Here is an 11,616-nt window from a genome sequence, read left to right on the forward strand (position 1 = left end):
AGTTATTTGGAAGAAAACGAATGTGCTGCCTGCATAATGCTCAAATTAGTCATTTTACAATAGCTTTTAAGTATGTTTTCCCTACCCACATTCTTTGGTCATTGCTTTCTATAGAAGAGTACTAGTATTAAGATAATACCTAAAGGAAACTAGTTATAATTAGTGTCATTTTTGTCTATGAATTTTTTACTCATCTAATCAGAGAGAAGGAATAATGCGAATTAGAAGACCATGGAGCCCCCAAATTGGGAAAAGATGTTTCAAAGAATTTGCAGTTAAGCAAACAACTTTTGCTATTTGCAGTATCAGCATACAGCATTTCATGTGCTGAACAAATCTAGAAAATACCAACTGTTTTGAGGAAAACCCTTAGAAAAGAAGGGTGAAGTCTGTTGAATACATTTTCAACATAAACTGTTCATCCATTTCTATTTAGGATTTATTTCTTAGCACCCTGGTTTAGAAGGCTACAAGCCAATACTTGGTTGTAGTCCAACAACATCCCACATTCCCCGGGCAGATGATTTTACATTATAATAAATTAATATATTTTAAAACGAAAGCCACACATGAACCTACAAAAACCTCTGCCAAACAAGGTGCCCTTACTCCTAGGGCAGCATTTGGAGCCTGGGACAGAAAGGTACCGGCACACTATTCTTAAGGAACATGCTTAAATTCAGGATTTTCTGGATTATCAGGACCTGGCACAACCCCAAGTATCTGAAAGCTGCTTCCTCAGAAAAATGGGCTCCACAGTACAGACAGCGGGAACAAAGCCTTATCTCCAGCCTGCGTAACACAGTGTCCATCTGGACTGCGGCCACGGCGGCGAGTGACGGGGGCGAATGGAGGAGTCGGCCCAGCCTACAGGTCCCCACTTCAGTGAGCTGGTGGTAGCGCACCTCGGCAGAAGAAGCTCTGCTCGGGCCAGCCAATCTGCCTCTCTGCAGTTGTATGGGCTACATACCATAACGCCACAAGCTGCCATGCCGTCACCTGCGCTGCTCTTCCACGGCAGCGCGTGCCTGAGCCTTGCCATGCCTCAGCTCTGCAGTTTTACCCTGACTGCGGAGGGGGAGCAGTGGGTGTGTCCTAGAAAAGGACAAAAAAACCTCAGACCTGTTGGACTGTTTGTTACCAGGTGTAAAGACTGAAAGTAAGGAGGTAAATGCAAACCCCATGGAAGCACCTCTGTGGTTTCAATAAAAGGACATTCAAATTATACTGTATCTTAAGACAGGCTCAGTGTCTAAATTCTTAACCTGCCGGGTGAAAGTGACGTTTCCCTATCCAATGGTGCGCTGGGGACTTGCAAGTATCTGCCATACAATCACAGCGTTGCTTTCAGGGAGCACTGTTAGACTCGTCGTATGTGCAATAATTGGCTTTTGTTTGAGCTACTTGGACCAGAAAAAAAAACTTCTCCTGCGCTGACCCTGGGCGCCAGCCATATTGAAGAATGAAGGGTTGTTGGCCTGCGGTGCCAACATACTCCACCTTCACGGGGAGGCCGTGCCCCTCACGCTCCAGCAATGCCAGACGGCGCTCGGATGAGGCGGGCTGGGTCTGGCAGGTGGCGGCACAGGAGGTAGTAAGTGAGAGCAGCACAGCATAACTAGCTGTAGCGTAGCAGTAGAATAATATCCTCGCGTCCTCAAAACTGTAGGAGTGTTTTTGACTTTGACTGCTTCCAATACCTAACAAATATGAGATCATGGCTTCTGGCATAAAAAGGGCAAATTTGTATCCATGCTGGTAAGACTGCCAGTGGTGGGAGGAGGTGTCACCCACCCTGCCCCAACAGGTAGTCCATTGACTTCAAACCGGCATCCAACTCCTCCTCTGTATGCTGCCCCAAAGCTCTTTATATTCACCCGGTCTACACCCATGCAAGCCAGCAGCTCCTGCAAAGGGATCCTTCATGTGACAAATCCCCCTTTCTTTTGAACTGGGAAGAGCAGTGTGGTATGCTACGTCCTAGGTTGGCTTTGTTTGCTGTTTTAACTCTTTGCAGTAAATCACTCTTTGTTCTCAAAATGTGCTCCTTCTAAGGAACACAGATCTGGGGAAGCAAATGAGCAAAAATTGAAATGTGAGAGCAGAGGCAGGCGAGCTTACAAGCGCTGGGCCCAAACACAGCTAGACAACTTCACTATGCAATAAAAGTCTATGAATAATTGATTTCACTAGCTGAAATGAAGATTGGTTTTTGAAAAGCTGGTTTTGGTACCAAAAATAGAAATACTCTGAACTAAAAAATGTCACAGTGCAACATTTTACCAAAATCATTGTCCAAAATGTGTACAAACTCCCCATTTTCCAATGATGAGTATTTCAGCACCTAACTTTTTTTTCCAGAAAATCCTTGTCTCTGCCAGCTAGTTTAAGGGAGAGCAAGTTTAAAGCAGGGGTTTGCACTCTGGAGCATCTACCTGTCCCATCGGTAACTGTGGCTGTGACTCACAGGTGAGAGTGCCAGAAGGTAGGATTAAGCAAATAGCGCTAAACTTCAGTGACACATATTGTTCTGTTGGATGCATGCCCAAAACCAAAGGAGAGAGAAAGTGTGCGTGTGTGTGAGTGCGTGTGTAAAAAATGTTACAAATCCATATCATCATGCTGATATTTGCATTCTTTCTGGGACACCAACAGAAAATAGGGATTATTTCAATTCACTGCAGTTATAGGGAGAATGTGGTCATGAACTGTGTTTTATGAGTCCTCCAGACCAATTTGGCCTTTCACTTGGCTAAGCATTTGGCGAACAGAGTTGTGAGATGCTGAGGTACAAGCAGCATGGTCAAAAATGTACAGGTGCAGTAATAGCACGATGAATGAGACATCCTGTTTACATCAGATAGCAGGGAAGGGCATCAGCCGATGAGGATTTTCGGGCACTTTTGTGTGCTCTAGCTGAAACAAAGGAGGGATCTGAAAGGTCTTTTAGTCTGTAATTTGGACTCTAGAACAAAGAGGCAAAATGACATTGATTGAAAAAATTAATTTCTGGTTGTTCTTGGTGCAAAGAATTCTCCCAGCAACAGAATCTGGTCCACGCACAAGAGCCACAAGTATGCCAATGGATGGTCAACTGGGAGTATGCCAGAAAACCAGTACATGGCCCAGGGGAACCTGATCTAGAGAAATTCTGTTTTGTCCTTAAAAAATGCTTGCAAAACAGAAGCTGGCTGCTGGTTTCATGGTTATTCTGCTGATTGGTTCCATTTTCACTTGCAAGCCTCCATTGGTATCAGCTGTATTGATGTTTGCCTTTGAGTTCAGGTTAGCAGCTGCATGATTCTCTCCTCTCACAGTTAATACTGAAACATTCAACAGAAAAACTTGAGGAATTGTTTTGCACTTTGAGGAAGCAATAAAGGGAAGAGAAGAAGGGTAAAGTAAACAACAGATAAAACCAACAACACCCAGCCATTTTGGAGAATGAGCCAAATGTGAATGGAGCAGAAAAAAAGGTTAAAGCCTGTAGAGGTTAGAAAGCTAGTCTGCAGCTCTGGGTACAGGATTCTACATTTCTTGCACTTTATGCTTCTCCCTTCTGAATCCTTCTGCTGGTAAGTGTCATACATTATTGTCAACTTCTGTGTTACCATGGAGAAAGAGAGATGGGGAGAGAACGAATGCAAAAAGACAATGGTAGAGAACAATTTATTTCAGAAACAAAACCCAGTGCTTTTAGAGATAGCATCTACCTTTGAAGGTACAATGGAAACACTCAAAAAAAGGTCTTTACTTTTAATGGAAAGTTGGCATTGAAGAATATTTTTAAATACCATAGCAGAAAGGGACTTCTGAAGAAATTCCTTGTAGCTATGGAGTTATGTAATTGTAGTTATGGTCAAACTACACTTCTATTCTGGGGAGAGACACTAAAAAGGCATACAATGGTTCTCTAGGCTTTTTGTCTTTAAGAATTCTCAACTGAATTTCTTCAATTCCCAGGTAAGAAGACACTGGGCATTTGTTGTTATATTTAAATGTAATTTCTGCAAATGTAACCTCAGATCTGAAAAAAACAAGCTATATTCTTTATGGTTTAAGTATCACCACAAACAGCAAAAGGTCTGAAAGGCATATTCTGTTCTTCACTTACCTCTCTTCAGTGCCACAAAAGTCAGATAATCCAGAATGCAAGATGCAAGCAAACGTCCAGTTTGCACTGATACCTGTGCTAATACTTCAGTGAGTATAAAAAGGAAGAGGAATCAAAATGCACTCTTCTTTTTGCTAAAATATCTATGATCCTGATTCAAAGTAGGCAAAGATTTGATGAACAAGAAGTGAAATCTAGCTTTATGGTGCAGTGAGATTACCAGGTCAGAAGTTTCTTTACTTCCCATGGGAGTCACATCTTCTCTTGTCAGCATATTTACAAATCATAGAATCATAGAATCATTTAGGTTGGAAAAGACCCTTAAGATCATTGAGTCCAGCCGTAAACCTAGCACTGCCAAGTCCACCACTAAACCATGTCCCTAAGCACCACGTCTACATGTCTTTTAAGTACCTCCAGGGATGGTGACTCAACCACTTCCCTGGGCAGCCTGTTCCAGTGCTTGACAATCCTTTCAGTGAAGAAGTTTTTCCTAATATTCAGTCTAAACCTCCTCTGGTGCAACATGAGGCCATTTCCTCTTGTCCTATCTCTTGTTACTTGGGAGAAGAGACTGACACCCACCTCGTTACAACCTCCTTTCAGGTAGTTGTAGAGAGCGATAAGGTCTCCCCTCAGCCTCCTTTTCTCCAGACTAAACAACCCCAGTTCCCTCAGCCGCTCCTCATAAGACTTGTGCTCTAGACCCTTCACCAGCTTCGTTGCTCTTCTTTGGACACACTCCAACACCTCAATGTCTTTCTTGTAGTGAGGGGCCCAAAACTGAACACAGTACTCGAGGTGCGGCCTCACCAGTGCTGAGTACAGGGGGATGATCAGTTCCCTAGTCCTGCTGGCCACACTATTTCTGATGCAAATGTTGGCAAGTACTTGTATTTGCCACAAATTCTGCACCAATAGCTTTTTCTATTTAAAATATTGCATTTGGTATAATAACTATTTTATTGTGAAATAAGTACTGTACATTTGACTAGAGTGTTTTACTAAGGTTGGGCTCAATGAGTGTACATTGATTATCATGTCACACACCGGAGCTGACAGATCTGGTCTGGTATTTGTTGAAGCACTACATTCATCGGGTGATGCAGCCCTGCAATAAAGAGAAACTAATGGAAGCAATTAGGAAAGAACACCTGTCGGTGGAAGACTGCAACCTCTACATTGACCATAGCCAGAAATTGCTCCCAATTGTTATTCACAACAATGGAAGGCCTCTGGACTGTGAATGCAGGCAATGATGGACTGCAATAAAATTTGCAAATGAGTTTTCACATTGTCCAATAAAATTCTATGACTTTGTCAATCTGTGTTGACACAGACCAACACAGGCCTAAACAATTAAATTATGTAAGAAAGGTGCTAATCACTACTGTCAGTGAAAAGTATCTTTGCACTTCTGAAGGACCTGGGTGCATATTTTCCATTGGTCACAAATGGGCCTGAGTCTTTTGGTTTTATCCTAATCTCTGGTGGAAGTTTAGCCTTATTAGGCAGGTTAGGTCAGCTAGTGTTCTCTGTTCCACATGGAAGACTGTAATAAAGTTATTTGTAAGTAAGTCAGCCATGGCAGCAAAGTTGTAAGGAAAATGTCTTTCTGCACTGCATGGCTTTAGCCAGCAGATGACACAGAACTGCGCATTTTACTAGCAATGTATTTTATTTGTTACCTGAATTGTAAACATAAACTCTCCACAAAAGGAGCAATTTTTTACTTTAAGAACTAGAGGGACTGTTAGAAAGAGATATTCAGGTAAAAGCATATGCTTCTCTTCCAGTTCTCAGCTGGCCAATAAATATTTGACACACAGTTTAATTATTCAGCTTTCCCTGTGAAAATAGGGAAGTGGAGAGGAGGAGATGCAGCAACGGGATTAGAGAAGGAGGAAGGGGTGTGGGGAGAGAAAAAAAAGAGATGCTAAGAGGAGTCTGTTTGCAGTGGCATCCACCGACTCAGCACGCTGTAATGCATGTGAACCATGAAAGACCTCTGAACATCAGATCTTCATGTCCTTCAAATGACCATGGTATTGGCAAAGGAGAGACTGGTAGGACTAGCACAAGATCTCCAGTAGCAACCTGAGAATTCAACCAAATGTTGCTTTTGAAATTGTTATCACCAAAACCTCACAGAAAAATATTCCTCCTAGTTTATAATTGTGTGACTTTTTTCTTATTATTAGTCAGTGAAATATGTGTATTGCAATTGTTCTGGAGAGAACAAGCAATTCCCTTTCCTTTAAATATACTTCCCCTCACTGCTGTAATGTAACTAAATGAGACTACTTCATGCCTCCAAAAAAGCCAACCACAATACAACAGTTTAATCAATAGACTTAATTTAATTCCATAATGATGACCTGACTCTTCAGGGCCTAATTTTCTGTTCTGTACAGATACTAGGACCCAATTTTTTGTAGGTGCAACTGTTTGCATACAATGAAACACAAATTTATATATAGAAATTGATTAATTAGAAAGCCATTAAAGAAATATAATTCTAAAGTAATTAAAATTAAAGCAACACTGTTTTTCTTGAGTAGAATCTTGCACCCATAATTTCATTGTGCTTTTTAGAAGGCAGATGATTACTACATTTCATTCTCTCTCTTCTTTTCTCCATCTTCTCTTTTTTTTATTTTTCCAGAACAAGGTACAGAAGACATTTCTGCAGATGTGTTCACAGTCTGAAGTATTCCACAGGACCTTCCAATTAAGTAGACTACTTCTGAGAATAGCTTTTACTCATGATGTAGGAAGCATTAAAAAGAGGTATCAAGACAGTTCTCTCAATTATTTATTCAAAACCTAACAGTGGTTTGTAGCAGGAACATGCTTCTTACTCTCAGTTCCAACCAGTCCAAACTATGCATGAAAGCTTATACCTGTCTGATAATTTGACAGATTTCACACATAGAAATACAACATTTTATTGAATCCATCTCAAGATGTGTCTTAAATTCCCACTCTCATTGAACAGGAAAATAAATGGTTCCTTGGAATAAAAGTTTTCAACAATGAAGAATATAAACAACAGATTTACTGTAGGTTCTGTGGCATGAATAAAGAAATATATAAGGATTTTGTGAGTAACTGTGTTTCCTCTGCATTAGTCTTTTCTTGTAGCGAACTATGAAAGTGAGAAATAGTAGAAGGGAAATGAACATGTTCCCCTCCTTCTTCAAATGTGGAAATTCATCACATATTTTGCAAGATGAGGCAAGTGCACAAACAGTTGAGGATGAGTCAGCACTTCACCCATCCAACAGAGGAGGCCAGCCATGTACAGCGTGGAGAACAGATCTTAGCAGCGCACAGAGACAGCACATGGACAACAGACACAAGCTGCAACAAGGGAAATTGCAGTGAGATACCAGGAAACAAACATTCACTGCGAAGGAGGTCAACCACTAGAACAAGTTACCCAGAGAACTTGTGGAACCTCTGTCCTTGGAGATACTCAGACTTGTCCGGACAAGGTACCTGATGCAAAGAGCCTTGCGTTAAGCATGGGTCTGGACCAGATAGATGGCCTTTTGAGTTAATTTCCTTCCTAAATTGCTCTGTGCCTTTTTATGAGTCTACAGAGCTACCTTGCAAGTTGCTGGAAAGAGGAAAGCTGTACCCCCCCACTTACAGTTTCTTTAAAAAATCGGTAATGTCACCTCTTCCTTGAGTCACTGTGAAAAAAATGAAAATGGTGTTTGTAATGGAGCAATCTGCCTATAACCTGTGGTCATGTCCACAAAGTTTATTGTAGTTAGGAGGAAGACGAAGCCAAATTACTCACTACTAATCCTTGAAATAAAAAGACGACTGAATACAAAGCAAGAAAAAAAAATACAAACCCCCGTCTTTTCCAGAGAGGGAGATCTATCACACTCTGGACACACAGACCCATAGTGAGATCATGATGAGAACATATGAGTCATGATGAACACCTCTGGGATTAATTTTTTTATGAGAATGGCGCCAGATCACAGATAATGGCATTCATGTTTAATGATAATTTCACCAAATGAGCTGCCTTTACCTTCTTTTTTCTCTTTCTATTTTCCTTTAGGGAAATTCTGTTCATCACCAAACGTGCAGATAGATGGACTGATACAAGACTGCATGGGTGCTCTCTTTTTCTCTCATCAATAAACATTTAACAATCTTTAATGCCTTAATATACCTTCAAAATGCAAAATAACTGTTTATGTTATAGGCAGTTGTTTTACCTGAGGCAGATGATAACTAATTGTTCCTCCTGGGATTGTTTCCAGCATAAGCCTTATTCTGAAACATGCTTGTCTTGTCTGCAGTCTAGTTCCTTTGTCTGATAATGTGCTAATGACCGGCATGGATGGGCTATTCATCTGGAGGTTGTTGAATGTCATGTAAGAACTTCGGTCTTCTCTCTTTGGTTTGGATGTTCCTTGGCTTAAGCTAAGTTACAGCTGAACAAAAATGAATACTTTCATTTTAGGATGACAGTCTGGCAGCCTTATTCACATTGAATAGTTCTTTGCTCTCAGAGTAATCTCCTAAAATGTAGAAACTTAGTTTGTTCTGCAGAGGTTGATCTGCACAGGAAAAGGTGCGAGGTTAGAGCTTGAGGTGGGACACCTGGCAAACAAGTGTGGCACAGTACAGCACTCTAAGAAATCATTTAGAGTGAAATTATTTGTGATTTGCTATATGCACAGAGGTCTTCCTGCATAAAAACTTCAAGAATGGCCTCACCAGGTACTTGACGAAACAGCTAAAGCACTGAGATTTGGCTTTCATCATGTTTGTCTTAGTATTTAGAAGCATATGTATTTAGCATGCTAACTGATACAGAAGTTATGTTTCAAATCTTTAGTATTCAGGACAATAGTTATCAAACCTTTTTACTTTGATTTTCTGCTAATGAAAGGGAGTGGATCAGATACAAGAAGAGACAGAAAGATGGGAAAAGGGAATATACAGAAAATCTTAGCAAAAAATATTTCTTAAATAGGGAAAGATTAATTAAGCTGCTAGCCCAAAAGAATAAAGAAATCTGGCAATGCCACAGCAAAGCAGCATCAGAGATGTATACTAGGAATCAAAATAAAAAATTGTTTGGATGTTCAGTGTAAAATAAGGTATTCTTATGAAAGTAACAAAACCGTAGTATGTGCCTGTGAGTATCTTGTGTTCAGTATACAAATTCATACTGCAATATCTTTTTCCATTTAAATGCCATTAGTTCCTCCACTGCATTTCTGAATTTATCCTTTATGCATAATAACCAGGAATTATCTGAGAAGACCTCACAATGCTGATACTAAGTTCCTGATCAGAAAGGATACCAGGAGTTGGATTAATCTCATCTGAGCATTATCTGCATCTAAGCAGTCACTCTAGCAATTGGAGAGAATCCAGCTTTTCCAGGGCTTGTTTCATATGGTGTCTAGGACAAGTTCTTTAGAATGAGATGAACCACACTAAATTATGACTTATGCAATCTGCTTCTGTTAGGATAGGAGGATTCCCCTCCCAGAGTCATCTAGCTCTCTTCAATGACTTCAGAGGAAGTCTACACAACTATTTGAGATGAAATACCTGACTTTCAGGTGACTGAAGTATCTGCATATGTTAGTAAATATCCACCAAATACTATTCCAAGAAAATCGTCATCATAGCAATCGTAGCAAATCCGAATTTTGCTTCCAGAGCAAAACTCAGTATATCCTTAATATGGAGTTATTAGCATAATAAATATGTTACAACTGAGCAAAGTAACAAAAAGAGGGAAACAATTTAAATTTTGCCAGGAATCATATCCAGGTTTTGCATTACTCTCTCAGGCCCCTAATGCATGGAGCTCTCTCCAATACGTCTCCTGTCCCACTTGCCACCTACTGCAATGACTGGCAGGCAGCAATGGCTCCATATGGCCTTTTCATTTCTTATTGTCATTTCTGGCATGTGTCATGCTAATTTTTGGCCCACCAGAAAGGTGTGGCTGTGCTGGTGTACAGCAGTAGGGCAGGAAGAGCTCACTTTTGTGCATGTTGAAAAGGCTCCTCGTTCTGGTCAGTCACACTGGGCATCTGTGATTGAACAGGCTTTGTCAAAAGTCTTGGATCCACTCGCTCCAGTGTCCTATTCACTGCCTTAAAAAAATAAAAGCAAATTATTAGCAGTAGCAGTTCTACTATATTCTATATTCATCCCCATAATAGCCAGATATCAAATTATTACCCAGGTTTTGAAAATTGCTCAAAATCTCAATTTTCTCTTGTTTAATTTAGCTTACATATTTAGGTTGACTAAGAATAACTTTTAGCATTTAGTAGAATAAAACTTACTTTTGTGGGGCATGGGAAAAATTGATCCCAGGCATTGACAAACAAAGGAATGTATAGAGAATAACCATGCACACAGCAAATTCTGAGTCTGCAGTTGGCCTAGTAATAGTGAACTACTGCTGAGAAGTCAAGGTCATTTCCAGTGTGTTAATCTCAAAGCATCAGGACAGGATCATGATTTTAGTCTGGTAAGTATGGAAAATCCACATAGTTGTGTGGGTAATTAAAACATTGGGTGCCCCACTGGTCATTTCTAACTCAGTTATCAGCAAGAATCTCACTAATCATAAGTCAGGGATGAGTCTGTGCATGTGCTGTACATGTGGCTTTCTGCATATGTCTGCACATCATTTCACAGGAAACTATTTCACACTACACCAGCTTGGTGAGTAGCTGTTGTTCACACCCACCAAGAAATAAGTACATGTGAGAATAATACCTTTACAACTTTGAAATGTCCTTAGACAGACTTTTAATCTCCAGGCCATCAACCTGCTGTGAACTCTCCTCCTGACTTTTCACACTTACAGAGAACAGGAGTCAAGCAACACACCATAAGGCAATATGAAAAGACAGAAAAATTCTGGGAAGTGCAAAATTAAGTGTAAATAAAAATATGCCATATTTTAAAAATATGTGGCTGTTTCATCATATATTTAAGCATAAGCATGCATACACCGATATAAAATGGATTAGTAAATTAAATTGCAACGCTCAAAATGCAAGATGATACTGATGCATTCTAACAATAGTCTTCTGTCTGCTCCATATGTCATGGCTGGCACAAAACCACCAGTAGTTAAAACACCTGTGTTTTCACAGATTTCCTACTAACATTAAGTTTAACCTCTGAAGGCCTTTTCATTCAGTCTGCTACTATTATTTGTATATTGAATGAAATATATATCTCACTTAGCAAGGATATAGCACAACAAAGTCCTTAACCTCAGGATCTTTCAGCTGAAAACCTTGATATGATGCTAGTATAAACCTTGATATCAACACCAATGGATCATTTTTAGAGACAAAAAGAAAAGGAGAAAACCAAAGGCAAAGCCTACTTACCTGTATCCTTTTAAAGAGGGAAGATACAAAAAGGAAGGGCAGATCACGCTGAGCAGAAGAGTTAGTATCTGATGAAAACAGACTATAACATTTGCA

General features: G+C 40.1%; 1 long non-coding RNA gene across 1 annotated transcript; it reads left to right on the forward strand.

Annotated features, from left to right (window-relative positions):
- The first annotated feature begins 2,367 nt into the window (after positions 1-2,367).
- Positions 2,368-7,069, forward strand: LOC128142504 (uncharacterized). The gene is made up of 2 exons (XR_008235426.1): positions 2,368-2,469; positions 6,780-7,069. It is a non-coding gene; the product is annotated as an uncharacterized LOC128142504 (long non-coding RNA).
- The last annotated feature ends 4,547 nt before the right edge of the window (positions 7,070-11,616 follow it).

This window comes from Harpia harpyja, chromosome 5, assembly GCF_026419915.1.
Source record: "Harpia harpyja isolate bHarHar1 chromosome 5, bHarHar1 primary haplotype, whole genome shotgun sequence".
In the NCBI taxonomy this organism is placed as follows: Eukaryota; Metazoa; Chordata; class Aves; order Accipitriformes; family Accipitridae; genus Harpia; species Harpia harpyja.